Source organism: Plodia interpunctella, chromosome 19 (assembly GCF_027563975.2).
Source record: "Plodia interpunctella isolate USDA-ARS_2022_Savannah chromosome 19, ilPloInte3.2, whole genome shotgun sequence".
Classification (NCBI taxonomy): Eukaryota; Metazoa; Arthropoda; class Insecta; order Lepidoptera; family Pyralidae; genus Plodia; species Plodia interpunctella.
Genome location: NC_071312.1, coordinates 5,583,472 through 5,602,842, shown reverse-complemented (window position 1 = coordinate 5,602,842; position 19,371 = coordinate 5,583,472). Strand labels below are relative to the sequence as shown.

The 19,371-nt window shown below is 33.7% G+C and overlaps 1 protein-coding gene and 1 non-coding gene across 4 annotated transcripts in view; both read left to right on the top strand.

Annotated features, from left to right (window-relative positions):
- Positions 1-19,371, top strand: part of klar (klarsicht) — a 249,060-nt gene that overhangs the window by 195,380 nt on the left and 34,309 nt on the right. The window lies entirely within an intron of this gene.
- LOC128678505 (U4 spliceosomal RNA) lies at positions 8,514-8,652 on the top strand. The gene has a single exon (XR_008405644.1). It is a non-coding gene; the product is annotated as a U4 spliceosomal RNA (small nuclear RNA).

The window sequence follows — 19,371 nt, the reverse complement described above, 5'->3', positions numbered from 1 at the left end:
GTAGTCTTGGTACGGTTTTAGATAGACGTTGAAGTAGACAAAATGACTCAATTTGTCTTCTGTAGTGTAAGTGGCTCCATGATTTAGAATCACGGTTACGCGTACTGGAGCTACAGTAGGAAACCACTAAATCTCTAAAATGGACACGGGAGTTCAAACTCCCGTGTTTGTATCCGACTTGCGAATATAATGCGAGCGGAATGTAATAATGCCAAACGAATGACATAGTCTGTAGTTTTTGTATTTTATTTTAAAGACATTTATAACATCCCTTCAGTAATTACAGTATTATAATATAAAAGTAAGTAATGCAATTAACGATCTAAAAACGTTTTAAATTAATAAGAAAATGACGACTTAGAGGAAAACCGTAAAATATGGTATATAACACTCAGAAATTTGGACTTATACATAGTCTCGCTATAGACACTTAAATTGTACAATTATAAACCATTCGTAAAAAGATTGAGGTATATTTTTAGCGGACCTAGGGTGACACGGCCCAGCTAACACATACTAGATCAGGGAGAAGTGGCGTAGTATAGATAAAGTCTCAAGCAACAGTTGTAAATTGGAAGTCGATGAAGTTGCCAATAAAATCCCGTCGGTAGCTGACCCCTAGTTGCGGCCGGCATTAACTTGTGGAATAATTGCTTCCACGCCCCCTTTTATTTCTAGTAACGGAACAATACATATTACAAATGGCAAAGCAGCTTCGTCTGTTTCAAGATCACAACGCGATAATACCTGGAAACTTGCAAACTTGAACTAACAAAAGTTGAAAATCTCCTCTCTTCATAATATTTTTTTTTAATTTGAAGCGAATTTAAAATATCATACGGCTTTAATAAACTCAACCCAAACATCTTTTGATACTCGGTGTAAATTGTTATATTTTTAAAAACTAATTTTGCTTTTTGAACCAACTCGTTTATACCCTAATACAGGTTTGGTAAACAAGATTGGAGTTCAGTCATTTGTGATGCTAATGATGTGTGACACATTCTCACTTTCGTTGCTACGTTTACGATGTTTACTATTTTTGTATTTATTAACCACACAGTAAGAATATTGTCTTTTAGAGGTTTATTTCTTTTCTACAAGAAGTGTCTAGTCTACCGTATAATAGTTATTTCGTTTCATATTTTTTATTGTGGGGGCTATTTTAAAGATTGAGTAACCAAAATTCTCCTCGACTAAAAAAGTATAAATCGCTGACGCCCGACTGATTATTAGCAGTTATATAAATTAAACTTCTTTTATATCTCATCGAGCATACATATATTTTTTAAGTTAGCATTGTTCTTAGTTAAGTTTTTTGAAGAGCTTTTTTATTTAGAGATGATCTCTTTAATCAACTTGTTTATCATCAATACGAGTAAACAAAACCAGGAAAATTTGAAAAGAAGAAAATTAAACAGTCTAAATTGATGAGACACTTCTGACACTTTATAACTCATTGTAGGATGATGAATGAAAAACTATTATCGTGTGGTCGTTACTATTACTACAACATCTTTGTGGAGACCGTAAACTCATTTGTAGTTTTATGTGGGCAGATGTTGATTGAATTTAATAGTATTTCTGAATAAGGTGAATGACCGATCTTTACATTTTTGTGTAGGTGTATGTGATAATTCTATTGTGCATCTCCCTTTCAATGCTTCATCTGATAAGTTCTTTTTAACGATGGTACTTTTATGAATCTAATCATTTTCCTTATTGTGACCTACTTCGATATCATTTATTATTATATTTGGTTATTAAGTTTGAACTTGAGGTTTCGAATAATAAAAATATTTCATTCGACAAGCTGGTAAATAAAAATGAAGGCCACTATTAATCAAGCTAAGTGTTTGATTCTGTAAGAGACGTCAAAAAATTCACGTCGGATTCCGGGTAATTTTACAATTCGATATATGAATATTGATAGGTTATCCAACAAAGTAAAAGAAAGTTTATTCGCTGGCATGTCATTACAATACTAATCACATGGTATCATTGAATTCTCGCTGAACATAATATTAATTCACAGAACAACTCTAATCATATAAAATTACAGATGCAAATTGAAAAGTCTAAACTTATTTTGATATGTCTTGAGTAGAGAACAACCAAGGTCTTACAGCTCAAATGACCAATTACGATTTGGTTCATACCAGCGCTCCGTCTATCATAATTATAATGATTTACTCCTTTGTTCGTTAGATTCTGACAGCTATGAGTGCCAATTACTGTTTTCCGTCGGTTTTGTTTGAAGGCTGCTTATTACAAAGGTCATTTTCAAATGTACTTATTTAGTGTATAGTTTTATCCAGAAAAGTGACTGCTATCTGGTATTCTGTTTCCCATTTTATTGTCTTTCGCGATTTGTCCAATACTTCTTTGAACACAGACAACCTGACATTGTTTACTATAAAGTTTCACGGGTTAATTGGTAACTGTTACTGCCAAACTGTTAAACAACGTTGCCAACTGTTACTTATAATGGTGGTAACCATTATGCAAAGCAAGCAGTTGGCAACGTTGTTATACCATTTCCCTCCACTAAACAAAATCTTCCCAACCTCCCCTATGCTTCAATTATCCTTGCTGCAATTTACCGATGTTGCCAACCGCAATGGACATAATAACTGGTTGTATAATAGCATCATGTTGTGGTCAGACATTGCTGTTTTGCATTTCTAGCAAGAACATCACCGTTCCCTCATAATCGCTGTCATTTCTGTCAGTTGTGCCATATCTCGTGATTTATAATTCAAATGGTGTGATAATTTGATATCCATCTCTTGATCGATTATACGTGACAGTTAAATAATCCTTATGTCATTTTTTTTATAATTCAATTAAATATTATGTAATGTTTCTTTTTCGTATTACAACTTTGAACACATTCTGCGACGACTTCCCACATTATTGCGAATGTGAAATAATAAGTAATAATCACTTTTGTTTCGTTTGTTTTATTGCTTGCATTCCCAAACTTTTTAAATTATAATTGAAAGTTTTTAGCAACGAAACAATACAACCCTCGTTGCACATTCAATTTACCCTGGAGCACTCAACCTTTGAAATGGAAACAATGGTTGATGTTTAAATTATTTCTACAAAACAATGTGTGCTCTAATTGTTGCCTGTAAATCAACTCTCGACGCAACAGAATTTCATATAATTCACAATGCATTCACGTTTGCGTGTATTTGATCATACATCTTCAAATTCCTATGCAGTATGCAACATTTTTTCGTATTAAATTCTCTATACCATTTACACATCTCAGTTTATTTGCATGTTAACTCTGACTATGAACCGGATTCTAATAGAGTTGTTCCAGCAATGCATGCATTCTTTGTTTTGGTTTCCTGAACTTTACGCTTATTGTTTATAACAATGAAAATGCTTTGTGAGTTATTGTTTGTATCGACATCTTAATAACGTTTCGTTTTATTGTTGCAGGTAAATAACTACTCTTCAGCGAGACATTTATGGTGCGGAGGTTTGTAAGAAGCAGACAGCTTTGTTAATGCGTATTAAAGCATATAATTTTTATCTTTAATAATATCTACTGTATTATGATTAGTTCCAGTATTTAATAGGAGCAGAAGTAATAAAGAATATTCGTATTGGCTCAAGCCTCAACATGCTTCTACCTTATCAGATGTTTTAGGTCGTTGCTCTTTACTATTGACAAAGTGCTGTGCGCAATTTTTATATTCATGTTACTTCATTTGAAAACAGGAATATATTATAAAGAAATTTTTTATAATATGAAATAATATACTATATAATAATAATATAATATAATATATAATCATCATATTTTTCTTGGAAAATCAGAGCTTAATACTCCATCATCAAATATTCATCCCTGCTGATTGATCATTTCTTATGGGCACTCTTTTTGTAACATTTCTAATCTAATCTTTATGTTTTTGTTTAGCATTACTTGTTTGTATTGCTTGTCATAAGTAATTGTTTTACAAAGTCTAATGTATTAGTCATGTACATTATTGGCCTATTCGTCTACAGTTGTATCTCATTCATGAGATTAGTCATTGAGTAGTGAACACTATTATTGTTTCGATTTACGCTCTGTAACATTTGATATTAATTGACTATTATCTTTTACTATTGAGGCTCTACATTAAATTTCATTTTCACCGTCTTTAGAAACTGCTTTTGTATGATATTTTATATTAAGATATTGGGTGGTTCTCAGAGCGTTTCGAACGCTGCAGCCGCGCTGTTATTATAATTTTTGAAATTTTAACAAATATAATATTAGTTTTGCTATCTGACTTTAAAATAATTGATCTGTACTGTGGTAATGTAAATTTTATGAATGATTGCTTTTTGGAAATGATGGGGCCGCAGCAGTCTTACCATCCATTTGTGTGTTTAATTTTACCTTTATTTTTATTTTTCCTAATAACCGCACCACTAGCATAATAAACCGTACAAATTATTATATTATGCTTGACAAGCACAGCTGCTATTATACAATTAATATCACATAAGTCAAGTATTGATACTTTTTCAATACCGTGCGAAGGGTCGCTGGTCGTTGCACAATGCCCAGCTGCATGTGCAAGCACGTGCTGTAGTAATGCATTATACTTACCTTGGTCAATCTTTGTTTTGACTACGCAGTAGCCCCAATGTTTATTTGACATGCACTCCGATTAAAACTATTGCCATGTATTAAAATGTATATTTTGGACAAGATTTTTTATTTGATATATACTTATGAACGAAATTCTTTTTTTAAAGTAGTACTTCTTCTATTAAGTCATAAGCCCGAAGTCGCATGTTGAAGAGCTTGCAAAATGTCGCAATCGCTCGCTAGCCCAAAACACACAACATGCTGGCTACAAGGTCATTATCAAAATTGTACTATTTTTATAAATTTAATAATTTAAATTTTATAATCTGCAGGTAATCAATGTATAACTATGTGCAAACATATGTATAAATCATATATACATGAACTGCCCTCAGATCTCATTAGTGTGAATTATTATTTTAAGCGAAACATGACGCCAGTGTGATTGCATTCCAAAACAAATCAACAAACAACTCGCAAATTGCAATTGACGAAATAATTTGCATCCAGAAGATTACGTTTTGAGATGCCGTGATTTCGACCATTAAACAGTTCACATTGGTCAAGTAATTTGAAATTAATTAAAATAATTGTCAATTTTGCAGAATAGACACAATTTACAGCGTATACGCTGTAAATTGTGTCTATTCTGCAAAATTATGCTGCAAATGCTATAGCATGCGTGGGTAATCTATCTCTACATTTCGTTGTAATCGTGTCGATTATTCTTGGTTATTCATGATTTATTTTTGGTCAACGTATGAAGCTAAAAGTTTGGCCTAGAATTTATTAGATTTGTGATCTTGTTAACAATTTGTTTGATAACAAACCACTTACATCATTGCACTATATTAGTGCACGAGATGGATCAGATGAATAACAATTTCCTGGTATATTGATTACTCTGTTAGGCAATGCGAAGTTTCATGTCAAATAGCACTCGCCACTTGCCTCTCCCATCCTACTCGACCAATATGAATATATCCTTTAGCTAGATGGAGATTTGCATTGCTCATATGCAAGTTATTACTATGATTTGCAACGATTGCAAGCATTGTGCTCTGATTGCAGGTTCACGGAGTTACAGTTTCACTCTCAGAGGAGAAAGGCTTATTGATTGTGTTGTTTTGTTTTAGAAATTGTCTATTTGTTCTGTTAATGCCGCAAAAATCTGAAATGGGCCTTTTTTATATAGAAATATATTTTTAAAGATAATGTGTATATCAAGCAATAATAAAGCTGTTATATGCAGTTTCTATTAAAAATTCTAGAAACAATAGATTTTTTAGGTGAATCAAATAAGTAATATTACAATAGATTTATTGCTTGATGTATTACTTTAATCTAATTTCATGAACAAGGTTATTGTCAATGTTGGCTGTCTGCGATGTTTTGTTGTTATCAAATTCAATGTAAACACAAGCCTAGATTTTTTAAATGACGTCTTAACAATACCTTTATTTGTTTATTGTTATAATCGGACAAAAGATTTAACGCTAAGGTGACCATCTCATTGTTCCAATCCAAAACGGCGAACGTGACTGGAGTGAGGTCACATTATCTGAAGAAGGGCAAGTTTATCGAAATGAAAGCAACGCTCTGCTTGTGGCACCTGAAATAGCTACATACAACAACACATCGACTTACAATATCGTAAATATCCGAATATTATATTCCATATAGAATATAAATCCGATATATTTTCTAATGTTAAAATAATATAAGGAGCTTGTATTACAGCTGTTACAATTTTGGAGTCAAAAAGCATTAAAAAGTCTTCAATCAGAACAAAACGTAGTTAAATCACGTAATTAATAACATTTTTATTAAATATCGTGTTTGATTACTTAAATACCGTTATGATTATATTTTAACCAGTAATATAACCAATTCGCCGTTACTACTAGGTACCTCAAATATTCACCTTTTTAGCAAAAATTTTCGAGCAAATTTATTTTGGCATGGCGTAAAAGAGAAACATTTTTAGCCTATTTCGACTTCTATTAGTCACTTACTTTACTTTTTTTACCTTTAAAGTTTCACACTGACGATTTTTCTTCATCTTTAAGTCACCTAAAAAAATCCTATCGAATTTTCAGTAGGTTGGTACCTAATTGTCTTGTCTCATTACGATTTATAATCATTACAGTTTTGAACAAAGCTTATTACCATTTTAAACTTAAACAATATGTAAATCAGGTCGTTTTTAGATGCAACATGTGGCGTGGCAGATGGCACTATTACCACCTTAAACACACCTTTCAATAGCCCTTCTCTTCACAAAGGGATCTTCCAAGGATGTCACGACTCAAAGCCTTGCGGATGAGTCATTCAAATTTCGCAAGGTTGTACGAACATGCGCCTGCGGTTGCAATTACAACAAATGAGGCTACTGACTCTGAATTGCTTAAATAATGTTATTAATGTTATTGTGTACTTGTCTTTAGCTAATTCATGTCAACAGTTTACTTTATTTTATTTATTTATAAAAATATTATAACATCATAACAGTGTTCGCACGAAAGCAATATATTATAAGTATATTCTTGAATTTTAGTTTATCTACAAACTATTGCGATCGAATGTTGAATTTGATTTAATCTTAGTCTATTTGTCATCTTTAGAAACTTTTCTATAATTTGGTAACCTTACTAATCGTACATTTTATCGCATATTCCAAACAAGTTCAGAGAAGATTTAATAATGGATCAGCAAGGAGTTTAGCTGCGTATTATGCTATTTCCATTGATGCATTTGTGTAGCAAGTTTATGTTTCACACAACCCTAAATGTCAGGTATCGCCACCACGTTGGTATTTTCAATAATCCTATCATTATTTCCAATTACACAACAGTCTGAGTTGCCCAAGGCGATCTCAGACAAAGGGCGATCTCCGATCACTCGATCAATCGATAACACCACGATCGGCGATTTCACAGTTCCGTTCCGACATGCCTCATTACATTTACCTAATACAGATACTTGTTATGGATAGCAAGTTACGTCAAAGATTACCTTATTGTGACCCGCTGATACTAGGTTCCATTTCAGCAATTCGTCACGCTGTACCTTGAATATTAGCGATTTGACCGGTCACTGGTGATTTCGTACGCGTATGCACTTTCTTCAGTTTTTTACGTAATGCCATGATCATTTCCTACTACTATCCTAATAATCTCAATGTAAATTGATTGACTGGAACCAAAGTATGGTTATGACTGATTACCGAAGTGAAAATAGTTTCACTTTCCGGCCGGTGTATCGTTTCGATACGAAAACCAATTACAATGTAATTGAATGGTCTTGTTAATGCCTAATTGTAGAATGCAGCTACAAAATACTATGTGCTCGGAAGAAAGCTAGATGCTATCATCCAAATAGGCGCCCAGGTTGAAAGATGAATCTAAAATTAAACAGTTGGATTCGCATTTTTGTAAAAACGTTTTGTTTACTGTAAAAAAAGTTAGGTATCATTTGTAAGCTTCCTTTATATTGATAGTTTGTCTTCAGCAACCGGGCGCTTTTCCCATAATTTTATTAATAATTAAAATACATACCTTACAATTTTAATTTCATCGGCGATAAAGCATAAAATAGTTTAAAATTTGTTACAGTATAAAGTTGTGCATCACGATTAATTTTGCTTTGTCATTAAATTACTATACATTAGAATATATCCAAATCTAAACAATAAGCTGTTGTTTTTGCTGCTATATTAGTTTACTTAAATAAATAAATAAAATATGATTTTAATAATAAACAATATTCTCTCGAAATGTCGGTTCCGTCCGTTCTAATACTGACTACACCATCTCACAATTTACCGATAGATGGCGCTGTTCGAAATTGAAACGCGCTATGGTTTCGTTTCTGCCCAAACCTAAGTACTCACTGGTGAGGCGATTTAGTTAACTTTGCGCAGAGGCAATATCGTAACCAATGAGGTTAATCCGAGGTGCGATTATTGCTAGTTGAAAACTTTACCAATACCCCGCCTTGTGGACGTGAAATACCGTCCGCTATGGCAATTTTTGAATGGCTGTAATGGCCTAAGAAACTATTAATTGTAGGACGTTAGAAAATTTAGACTTGGTTCAAAACTTAGAGGTTCATAAATGAATTTGAATTTAGTCGATGTAGTCGATGATTGCGATTTTACTGATAATAAAACATCCAATGTTTCTTTCAGCGCCATATTTTTTTCAAGCCAGTCAAACCAAAACATACATACACGCAGTCAAACCAAAATATACATGCTTTGAAAACGGGATACAATCTTTTGAGTTTCATTATATATTATATTACAATGCATTGTATTTAACAAAATAAGACAATAATGTAAAACCGTAGCAACCGCGCTAGGAAACTGTGAGAGTGACAGACGATATATAGCAACAATTTCAATACAATCTCGGAATGCTTGTAAAAAAGACAATAACGACAAGCATTAGCCAAGAGCGACAAACTTTCGACTATTACTATGATTACGCACACTTGTTCCTATCATTCTGCTGATCATTTCCTCCATAATATTAGTAATGCAAATAAAAACGTATTTTCTTTAACATTTCGTTTCTAATGTTTTGTTTGTGACATTATGCTTTAGCTTTCGGAGTATTATACGCCAATCTTTCTGTCTGTCTCATCTGTGGGTGTGTTTCCGGTTGTATTCATGACTATGAAGCCGCTTATAAAATTTTAAGTTTTATAGATTCGGCTGTGATTTCACGACCGGCAATTATAATATAAATATTCATATTGGCGAATTACCTGCATACGATATTCAATTAATTCTATAATTTTATTGCTGAAGCGGTGGTGTAATGGTTAAGAAAGCCTGTAGATCGAAAGGTGCCAGGTTCAAATCCTACCCGTACCACGTGAGTTTGTATACCAATCTAATTCATGTATAGTAGTTTTCATATACCTCCACCTTACACCTCCTTCCAGGTGGAGGAACCTGGTTGATTATTAATTTGTGTGTGAAATTGAGATGGCAATGGCAAACCGTTCCATAGTGCCAAGAAAGTTGTTGTGTGTATTTAATTCCACGTACTACAAGGTTATTACGTGGAATGAAATACAGCCTATACAAATCCATTAATACCCTCAGCCATGAGGAAATTACGACTATGAAGAGATAATTTTATTAAAATTCATTTTTGCTCGAACTTTTAGGCCTCTATCCTTACAGATGTTATCATAAATAAATTATTATAAATCACTATCGTTATCAGCCCTCGTTTACATCAGTATGTACATCTATCATCTAACGATTGCCAGTCAAATGTCACAGCGCTATGCAATATTGATGAACTCCATACACGGCATTGTGACCTAAACTTTATCTACACTACATCGACAGAATATATGTACCTACAGACGAATTATCAGTCTTTTTACAACAAGTACAACATCTAACATACGTGATTTGCTTCTCAAAGATTTTAAACTACTTACATTTTTGAAAGTAATAATGAGATGAAAAAATTCTGGAATCGAGCGGGAATTGAATCCGCGCCCCTGTCTATCTACTTAGTTTTTATTTTTTTGATTCTGCTGCAAGTTTGTTGTTTAACGCATTTCGGAGGTGTATGCATAACGCATAGGCGTACATTGCTTGCTTTTGTCAGGTCAGCTTTTAATGAACTAATAACTCACAATAAAACTACCTACTCAATTTAGGCCGTATACTAATAAATCCATAATCTTCGAGTCTCTCATCTCTTCTCCATTTCGCATGGTTTTTGGCAAGCCTTAGTACTCAGACCATCAGCACACATTGACAACATTAGTAGGTATTCCGTAGTACTTACTAAATCCATGCTTCGAATAGCCATGTGAAATGTCAGAATAAAATAATGTACAGTAAAAAATTCGCGGCATCCCAAGCATTATCTAGATGATATGAGTTGAGATGATATAGAACTATACCAGTTCTCAACAAACCGTTATATGTTTGTCGGTGCCCCCAGTTCCCACAGCACTCTAATTGGGGTGAATTAGCACAGATTCACAAGCATCATTAGTGTATTGCAATCAAGGGTTGTAAAACGCCGTCTTGGATTTTTATAGTTTTTATAAAAGCTAATTGCGTTGTTGTTTACTTAGTTGTGTGGCTGCGTTGTTAATGGTTAATGACTTAAGTATGCTACCTTGTAATCATTTTTAATTCCTGGTATTACTACAAAAGAGTTGAATATAATTTCTAAACATCTATCACTATGTTTATGATAAATCCACTGATTTATCAGTGAAAAGTTTCTTAATTCGGAGTTTTCTTCCCCAAAATGTGCACCAAATTGAAGAAAAGCTCGTACCAATCCAATGTCCAAAAATTCTCACACGCTTCACATTCATAAATTTGTTAGTACCTCTCTCTCTCTCTCTCTCTCTCTCTCTCATCTGAGCGTGTTTCGGTTTTCATTCGCTATGAGATCGGTGCTTACCGATCTCATAGCATCTAATCGAGGTCCGCTTAAAAAAAAACCTTAAAGACATTTTACGACTACCCACCTGCCTGACGCAACCTGCTTTGGAAATACTGTTGTTGCCTCTCAGCTGGCAAGACTCTTGTCTTTTAGTGATTTTTTACGGCATCTACGAGAAAATAAAGAATGATCTTATTCCAACCTCTCTTAGCAATTTTCTTAAGATCTCATATTATTATTTTCCCACGCCATTATTGTTCTTCATACTGTAAGCTAAAATATGTTTTGTTTCTTTCTGTTAATATCAAATATTATAAAGTACGATACTGACAAGACATATTTTAGCTCAGATTTATGAATTACTGGGCAATACCACCAGTAGTAACCATGTTGGAAGTCTTTCATGCTAATTCAATACAGAAACTAATCGTCTAGTAGTCGATTAAGTTATTAATAGTGTAATGTCAGATCATTTATTTCAAAAACGAAATACCTAAAGGATGTCTATGTCATTTTGTCCTTTGTTCTCATCAATAAGTATACCGCTAGATTTTTTCTTGTTGTTTTTGTTGATCTACGGTTCTCATCTCATCATACATAGCAAAAAATAGTTTTTATTGGTTTTTCTTTCATTCTGATTTCTTGATGTTTTATTTTATTTTATTCACCGTAATTATGGATTACCTAGTTTTAAATGTCTATGTTGTATACTTAGTCGTTTCATAATTTCACATAAGTTAAACAGCATCTCAATCAAGATTTCTGTGGATTTTTTCAATTTAAATAAATTATCTGACAATTACGTAATCTGTTAAGATTCAGCATAAGGATTCAGAGCATTCGTGTGAAGTTATAAGAGAAAAATATGTTTAACTAGTGGCCAGTCCCGGCTTCAGTCGAGTAAAAACACAGACTTTATTTTATAATATGTAAGGAAAGGATTCCGTTCGAAGGAGAATTAGCATCAGCAATTATAACACCTATCTATGAAATCCCCAACTTCAGGTAAACTATTTTGTTAAATTGTAACTAGTATATTAACAAGTAAGTAATTCATGTCGATATAGTTGATGAAATTATACGAAGTCATTTCTGTTTGAGACTATAATAGTGACGGCAATCTGATATCGTAATTACAGACCTGTAACGTCCTACCAGCATCCGAAACTAGAGTAGATTTAGTTTTAGTAAAGTATCGACAGTTTTATTACGTTTACATCCTTAGGCTATGGATGAAAGTCATTAAATAGGAGACTTGAGAGAAAGTTAAGTTTACTTTATTAATATACTAGCGGCCAGTCCTAATAAATTATACAACAAAACCATCCTCAGGAACCGCACTATCTATTGGTGAAAACCATACAAAATTTCGACCGTTAAGTTTGAGTTTATCGCTACTTCTTTCTATAATAAGTAAGGATATGGCTCGCAGCTCAAATTGTAGAATTTCTTAGCCTTCCTCATAGATTTTAATTACACATAGAAAAAGTTTTTAACACACACCACACACAATCGCCACTTCGACCATTTCAAAATTTGAATTCTCACTTTTCAAAATTTGATTTAACATATTTTTTTAAATCTGAGACTTAACTTCATACAATGTTAAATACTGACTTATATCCATACAAAAATCTTTCAAGTCCCGTATATTTCAATGAAAAGCTGTTTGATCGTAAATGAGATGTCTTACAGGAGTGGAACTGTCTTGGCCATTTTCGGCACCGGTGTGCCCAAATACGGTATCTGGTGACATGTGCATGCGCATACTGCCATCGTATCGAGAAATACCATCTGTTCGCGTCTGTATGATCTATATATATGCGATCTGTTCTCATTTTTTATTCTCATTGCTATATCTTATACTACCACCATCTTCTTACTTTGGCATCATTAACTAGACATTTATAGCATAGCAACATAAGTAAATACCGATTTTCGGGGTATATTTCTGAGCTGCAAATTAATAATTACACATACGAATATATTACGTCTACAATCTACATAATAGTAATCTATAGACCATTTTATGATTGCATTTGCAGCTCAGAAAAATACCCTGAACATCGATACTCGATGTAGAACCATCTAAGACAAATCTGACCTTGCACGATTCCGCGCGGCACAAGCCAGTCAGCATTCGACCGTAATCTGTAATCTAATCTCGATTATTATTTTAGCATAGCAAATCCTACTAAAATCCCGTTCCCAAAATCGAAAATATTGTAAATTCTACCAAGGTAGACGAACAGTAACTTACTACAATAACAATAAATAACAGAAATCTTATAAACAATCGCTTTGACATATTTACTATCAAAAACCGTTACTTTACTATAGCATTTAATAGTATAATGCCTTCATTAGTTATGGTATTCAATATGCTGTCCTGGATTAACAGTAAATTGAGAATATCCGATGCTACTAGAAAATTGCGCGGTATCTTACACACACCGGTCTGGCATCCGTTCTTCCTTTTAAGACAAATAACCCATAATATAACGGTGACTACTCTTGATCCATCTGCCGGCTCCATATCTGGACATATCCTCATGTTAATTCTTTCTTCTTAGTCAATTTATTTATGACATCCACAGTTATAAAGATGTTAACATCAGTTACCTTCGTAATTTCCATAATCGCCACAACATCGTTGGCTAACATATGCGGCCTTGCAATTTCATCTATACGTTATCAAAGGTTTACATCTTAAATTTAAAGAAGAATTATTTAAAAAAAAATATATGCCACCGGACTCAATGGATACATGACGTTTATCTTACGGTAATCGTCCTATTTGTTAAGTTTTGTTCTTAACATCCTGGTCCGTAATTTTCCTTGATCTTCTAACAATACCTAACCTCGGAACATTTGGTGTTCCACATAAAAATCTTCCGTAGCACCGAAGCCTTGCGACCTTGAAATCAATTTCTCACGTCCATCACGAATCACGAAGCCCAGATTATAACAATGGAGTTTTTATAATTGAATCGAATTTAAACTCATCCGGAATCACCGCGAACAAATTGGCCAAGTTGGTTGGTAGTTGTAACAACATTTTTTTTGTCTAGGTTTTGTATGTCGTTCTTTCGATTTATATGGGATGTACTTAAAAGGAAATGGTAGATGATTAGCACATGTTTACCATTTGTCAGCATCATTAGATGGACTTGATGATAAAACTTGTACCGATCACCGGATTGTAACTTTCGAAGTGGTTCAAGAAATTTATAAAACACTTAACAGGAGAAAATTCCTTTTGAAAATCCTACTGATTAGCGCCGAGGATAAACATTATTATATAGTTATATATATATATATTACCTTTGAATTTCTCGGTCAGCGGTGCAACGTCTACAAATTGGTTTACTTCCATTTAAATCTTGTTGTGTAACGTCATGATGGAAGCGTTTCCGCTCATGATTTATTCCGCCATTGACCGGCTGGTGGCCAGGCAGGCATGCCTCATCTAAACATTGCTGAAACACGGACAAATGTTTTCTGGACATTCGGCTATTTTCGTCGGCGCTTCGGCTAAATCCGGCGGCGGCGGACGATGACTCCAGCGGTATGCGCCGATCGACGGACCTTGACGTAAACCTGATGGATGCAGTTGCAATCTTGACTCTATACCCTCCTGATAAAGATGATGAAAGTTTTCGCACGGGGACGCCTTAACTGATTTAATTTTATCTTATTAGAAGAAATTACTGCCAATGTTAATGCCACTGTACTCGGCAACAAAACAGTCGAAAATATATTTTTAACCTACCAACGCAAAAGCAAAATCATTTATAATTTCAATAATGATATTTATCTATATATATTTACGTTTGTGCATCAGATCGTGGCGTGATATGTCGAAATGAATATCAGCGAAAAGCCAAATTGGCAGATTTACATTGAAGAGATTAGCTATACCACATTTCATCGACACACAGTAACCATCGTATGATTTTCGAAAGTCAGCATTTCTTGTAACGCTTGTGTTTGTAGATAGGTACGTCTACCGTTTGTTTAAATCATCTTTAAAGCAAATAAAAAAGTAGTTACTTACACAGATCGAGAAAATGTATGCACCTATAAAAATAAGATAGTTACGAATTCTACATCCGTCTTTAGTCTGAAAATAATTACAGATACGAGGGCTGCTATTTATGTATCCGGAACTGGCCAATAATTCTAGAATATTTAAAAAGTAATTACAACATTTGAAAATAGAACTCTTCGGCTAGAGAATAAATATTTTTCATGTCCCTGTCATTTGTTTTTTTCAATTGGCGCCAATTTTGAAAATAGCTTGTCTTCATTGCCATGGATTTAACTCGTGAACATTTTCGCGCGATGATTTATTATGATTTTCGGCGTGGATTAACTCAAAAACAGTGCATCGAACAACTGATTTTAACTTTTGGAGATGAAGCACCATCGAAAACCACTGTGTATTATTGGTTTAAGGAATTTCAACGTGGACGGTCTATGCTCACGGATGAAATTAAGGAGGGTCGTCCTAAATCGGTAGTGGTACAACAAAATATTAATGCTGTGCGACAATTAGTAATGCAAGATCGTCATGTTACATACCGCGAGATAGAGGCGTCTCTGGGCATTAGTATGACGAGTATACACGCGATATTACACGAACATTTAATTGTTAAAAAAATTTGTTCGCGTTGGATTCCGCACAACTTGAGCGTAGATCAAAAACAGGCTCGTGTCGACTGGTGTAAGAAAATGATAAAAAAATACAACCGTGGCACGTCAAAAGCTGTTTATAATATCTACACAGGTGACGAAACCTGGATCTATGCTTATGACCCTGAAACTAAACAGCAGTCAACGGTGTGGGTCTTTCAAGATGAACCGAATCCAACAAAAGTTGTTCGTGCGAGAAGCACTTTAAAGCAAATGGTCGCTTGTTTTTTTGGTATCAACGGACATGTAGCTACAGTGCCACTAGAGAATAGTAGGACGGTTAATTCTGAATGGTACACCATCATTTGTTTGCCAGAAGTCTTTGAAAAAATACGAAAGAACAACCCACAACGCAGAATCATACTTCATCACGACAATGCTAGCTGCCACAAGTCGGCTGAAACAAATAATTTTTTGGAGGGTCAAAAGATTGAATTGACGGGTCATCCGCCGTACAGCCCCGACCTGGCACCCAATGATTTTTATTTATTTCCAAACATTAAAAATAAATTACGTGGTCAACGTTTTTCGAGCCGCGAAGAGGCCGTTGATGCGTTCAAAACACACGTTTTGGACATACCTCAATCAGAATGGAAAAAGTGCTTTGAAAATTGGTTTCATCGTATGCAGAAGTGCATAGATCATCGCGGAGAATACTTCGAGAAACAATAAAACCATATGTAATAATATATGTTTGTTTAATTTTGTTATTCCGGATACATAAATAGCAGCCCTCGTATTATCTAGAATTGCTTCTATGCCCATTCTCTTAATTATAACGGCTGCAAATCTAAAGACTACAATTAACTTGTCTCAGTGTAAATTACGTCTGACATTGCGATATTAAAAAAAGTTACATCCTCGTTACAGCTGTCAATTGTTATGGTAAAATCTGATTTGGGGTCAGCATTGAGGTTGAAGCATTAGATTATGAAACGTGCGATTGTAAACAGACAGACAATTGCATTGTCGAACGAACACGGATTGTTGATTCATCTACAAATTAACAGTAATAACTGCAATTACAACGAATAATGGTACCACAGATTGGACGAAATCTAATAAAGGAAATCGTATTTTTAAATATAAATGTTTGTGTGTTTTGATCCGTACGATTAAAGACAAGGAGTTGCAAATTTTATTCCCTACTTCTCATCAATAAAAAATCTCTCTAATCCAAGATAATAACATATTTATAAAATCTTAAAAGATTCAGTGAACGTGTGAGGCGAGGTGTTAACAAAAAGTTTAATGTAGTCGTGACTTCCTCAAGCGGTGCCTTAGCTTCTCGACTTGCGCAAGCGCAACCCTATTGAACAAATTGTTCAAGATACACGATTCTAGTCCGGAATCGCTATTGTCGATCAAAACATCTGCTGGTGAAGAAACAAATTTAGTTACATCTAATTGTCGTATACACAAAAAAATTCTTCAAGAAAGAAATAATGAAGACCTTTGAACTTTGATGGTTTATTTAGATTATTTACGAATAATACAAGTGGCATCCATTTCTCAAATAGACTCTTATGATTTAGTACATTTAATCTGCATTGAGTATCTAGTGTTTAAAATATTGACTTTTGCACTTTGCATATGTACTTAATTAGTAATTGTAGTTTCGATAAAAGTTATTCCTCGATTCTTAGACCACACAAATAGAAATTTTAAATTAACAGTGTAAGAGATCGTGTCATCGATACTGACACATATATCACGTTCTCAAGTCGGCATATCACGAAATAAATCTCGTATAAATGCCATGGCGACATCATTAGTTCCTAAATCGGCCTTGACTTGAGACCTTATGGTATTAAGCGTCTGATTTCATCTAAATATATTTATGTATATGACTGCAGATAAACTTTGTTATTCTATTGCAATAAATTCATTGTGTGCACATGATGCACTGTAACTATTATTATAAGATCTGCAGACGTAATTTAGAGCATTCTAAATCTAACTATACAAATTATGGATACGTAATTTATTTTGCTCTTGTTTTTACCTAAATGTGTTTTAGCTTATACTCGAACGAACGTTATTATGATTACATCTAATCAGACAGATTTAACCTAATTTAAAAGGCGTTTTACAAAGTGGGGCATCACATAGCTGTCAGTCAGACATAATTAGATGACCTGCTGTGCCTTAATCAGAGCGTATCAAATTAAAAATCGGTTGAACTCTACGGGAGTAACGTTTTTAATTTAATGAAATCTGCTGTTATTACTAAATACTATTTTACTCCAAAACATGTGAAACCATAATATTGGCTATAATAAAAATACAAGAAAATTTGTATCAGCTTAATCAAATAAATTCACATGAATTTATAAGATGTTTTTATATAACTTGTGTTCCCAAAGATCTTTCTTGAACGGCCACTTAAATTTCGATTGGATCTTTTGAATGAGGGTCATGTTTTGATTATATTTCCTCTCTTATAGACCATTGAACTATCAAGGTCGTTAAAGATACCATCGGTATTATTTGAGATTGTGATGCAACGCTTTGTAGGATAGGATCCCAATGAGAATGGCGGACAGAAATTGTTGTTTGAACAATGGCTGTCGAGCGGAGTGACTGTTCGATTAAACGATTGTGTAACTTCTGGATTTTTATTAGTAGTGCATGTTATTAACACGACGATGACATAATGTGGAACATATGTAGTTAATACAAAATCTTTTACTCAGATTGGACCCCCGCTGTTTGTCATTTCGATTTCATAGCTACATTTCTCTAACTAGATACCATAGAACATGCGTATGATAGTCGTATTGCGTGTGACGGCAATAATCACAGAAATATTAGAGATTAATAAACAGATAAAAGTGTAATTTACTGAGAATTGATCGCCAACTGTTTTCAATGGTCGTTAACGCCGACGCTTCATGGAAACTATTTACATCAAATGTTTTTATTTCCCTAATAAAGATGATAATTAGGGTTTTCCGTTTTTCACACATCTCACGTTTGGGTCTATCGTGAGAAAGTTCAATGTCAATGACAACTTTATGATTATTATTTTTTATTTTATTTTATCCAATCCAATCATAAGAACTAAATCTTCAATCTGAAAACCAATAAACATTGCCTTTTAATGGTTCTATGTAGTTAATGAAACTTTCCCAGTGAGCGAGTGTTTTCTAGACTTAATTTGAAATAGTTTTACTTATGAATATGGATGGTAAAATTGTGGAGTAGACTATGTTCTTCATTAATTCCAACACTGTGTAGTGTTTGATTCTGTACATTCAATCGGTTTTCTATATTGGATGCTTCTATGATGAGAGTTTCAGTTGATAAAGATCATTAGGAATAGGGCTAGAATATAATTTTAAGACGTTATATTTTATGAAATCATATATATTTTATAAGATCTTGATCTATTACCTACTGAATATTAAAGCTTTCTGCATATACCTATTATATTGCATTCATATTGGTATTGCATTATTAGTTTTACCAAGTCTATACATATAGTTAGAATTGTTTTTTCTATTTCTATCGAACTATCATTTAAAATGTATGTTCAAATCGCAATTTTTTGTTTGAAGCATGTTTAGTATTTATTGATTTTGCCATATATTTAATACAAATAATTCTTAGCTTTGTAACCGAATCGACACGATGAGTCTG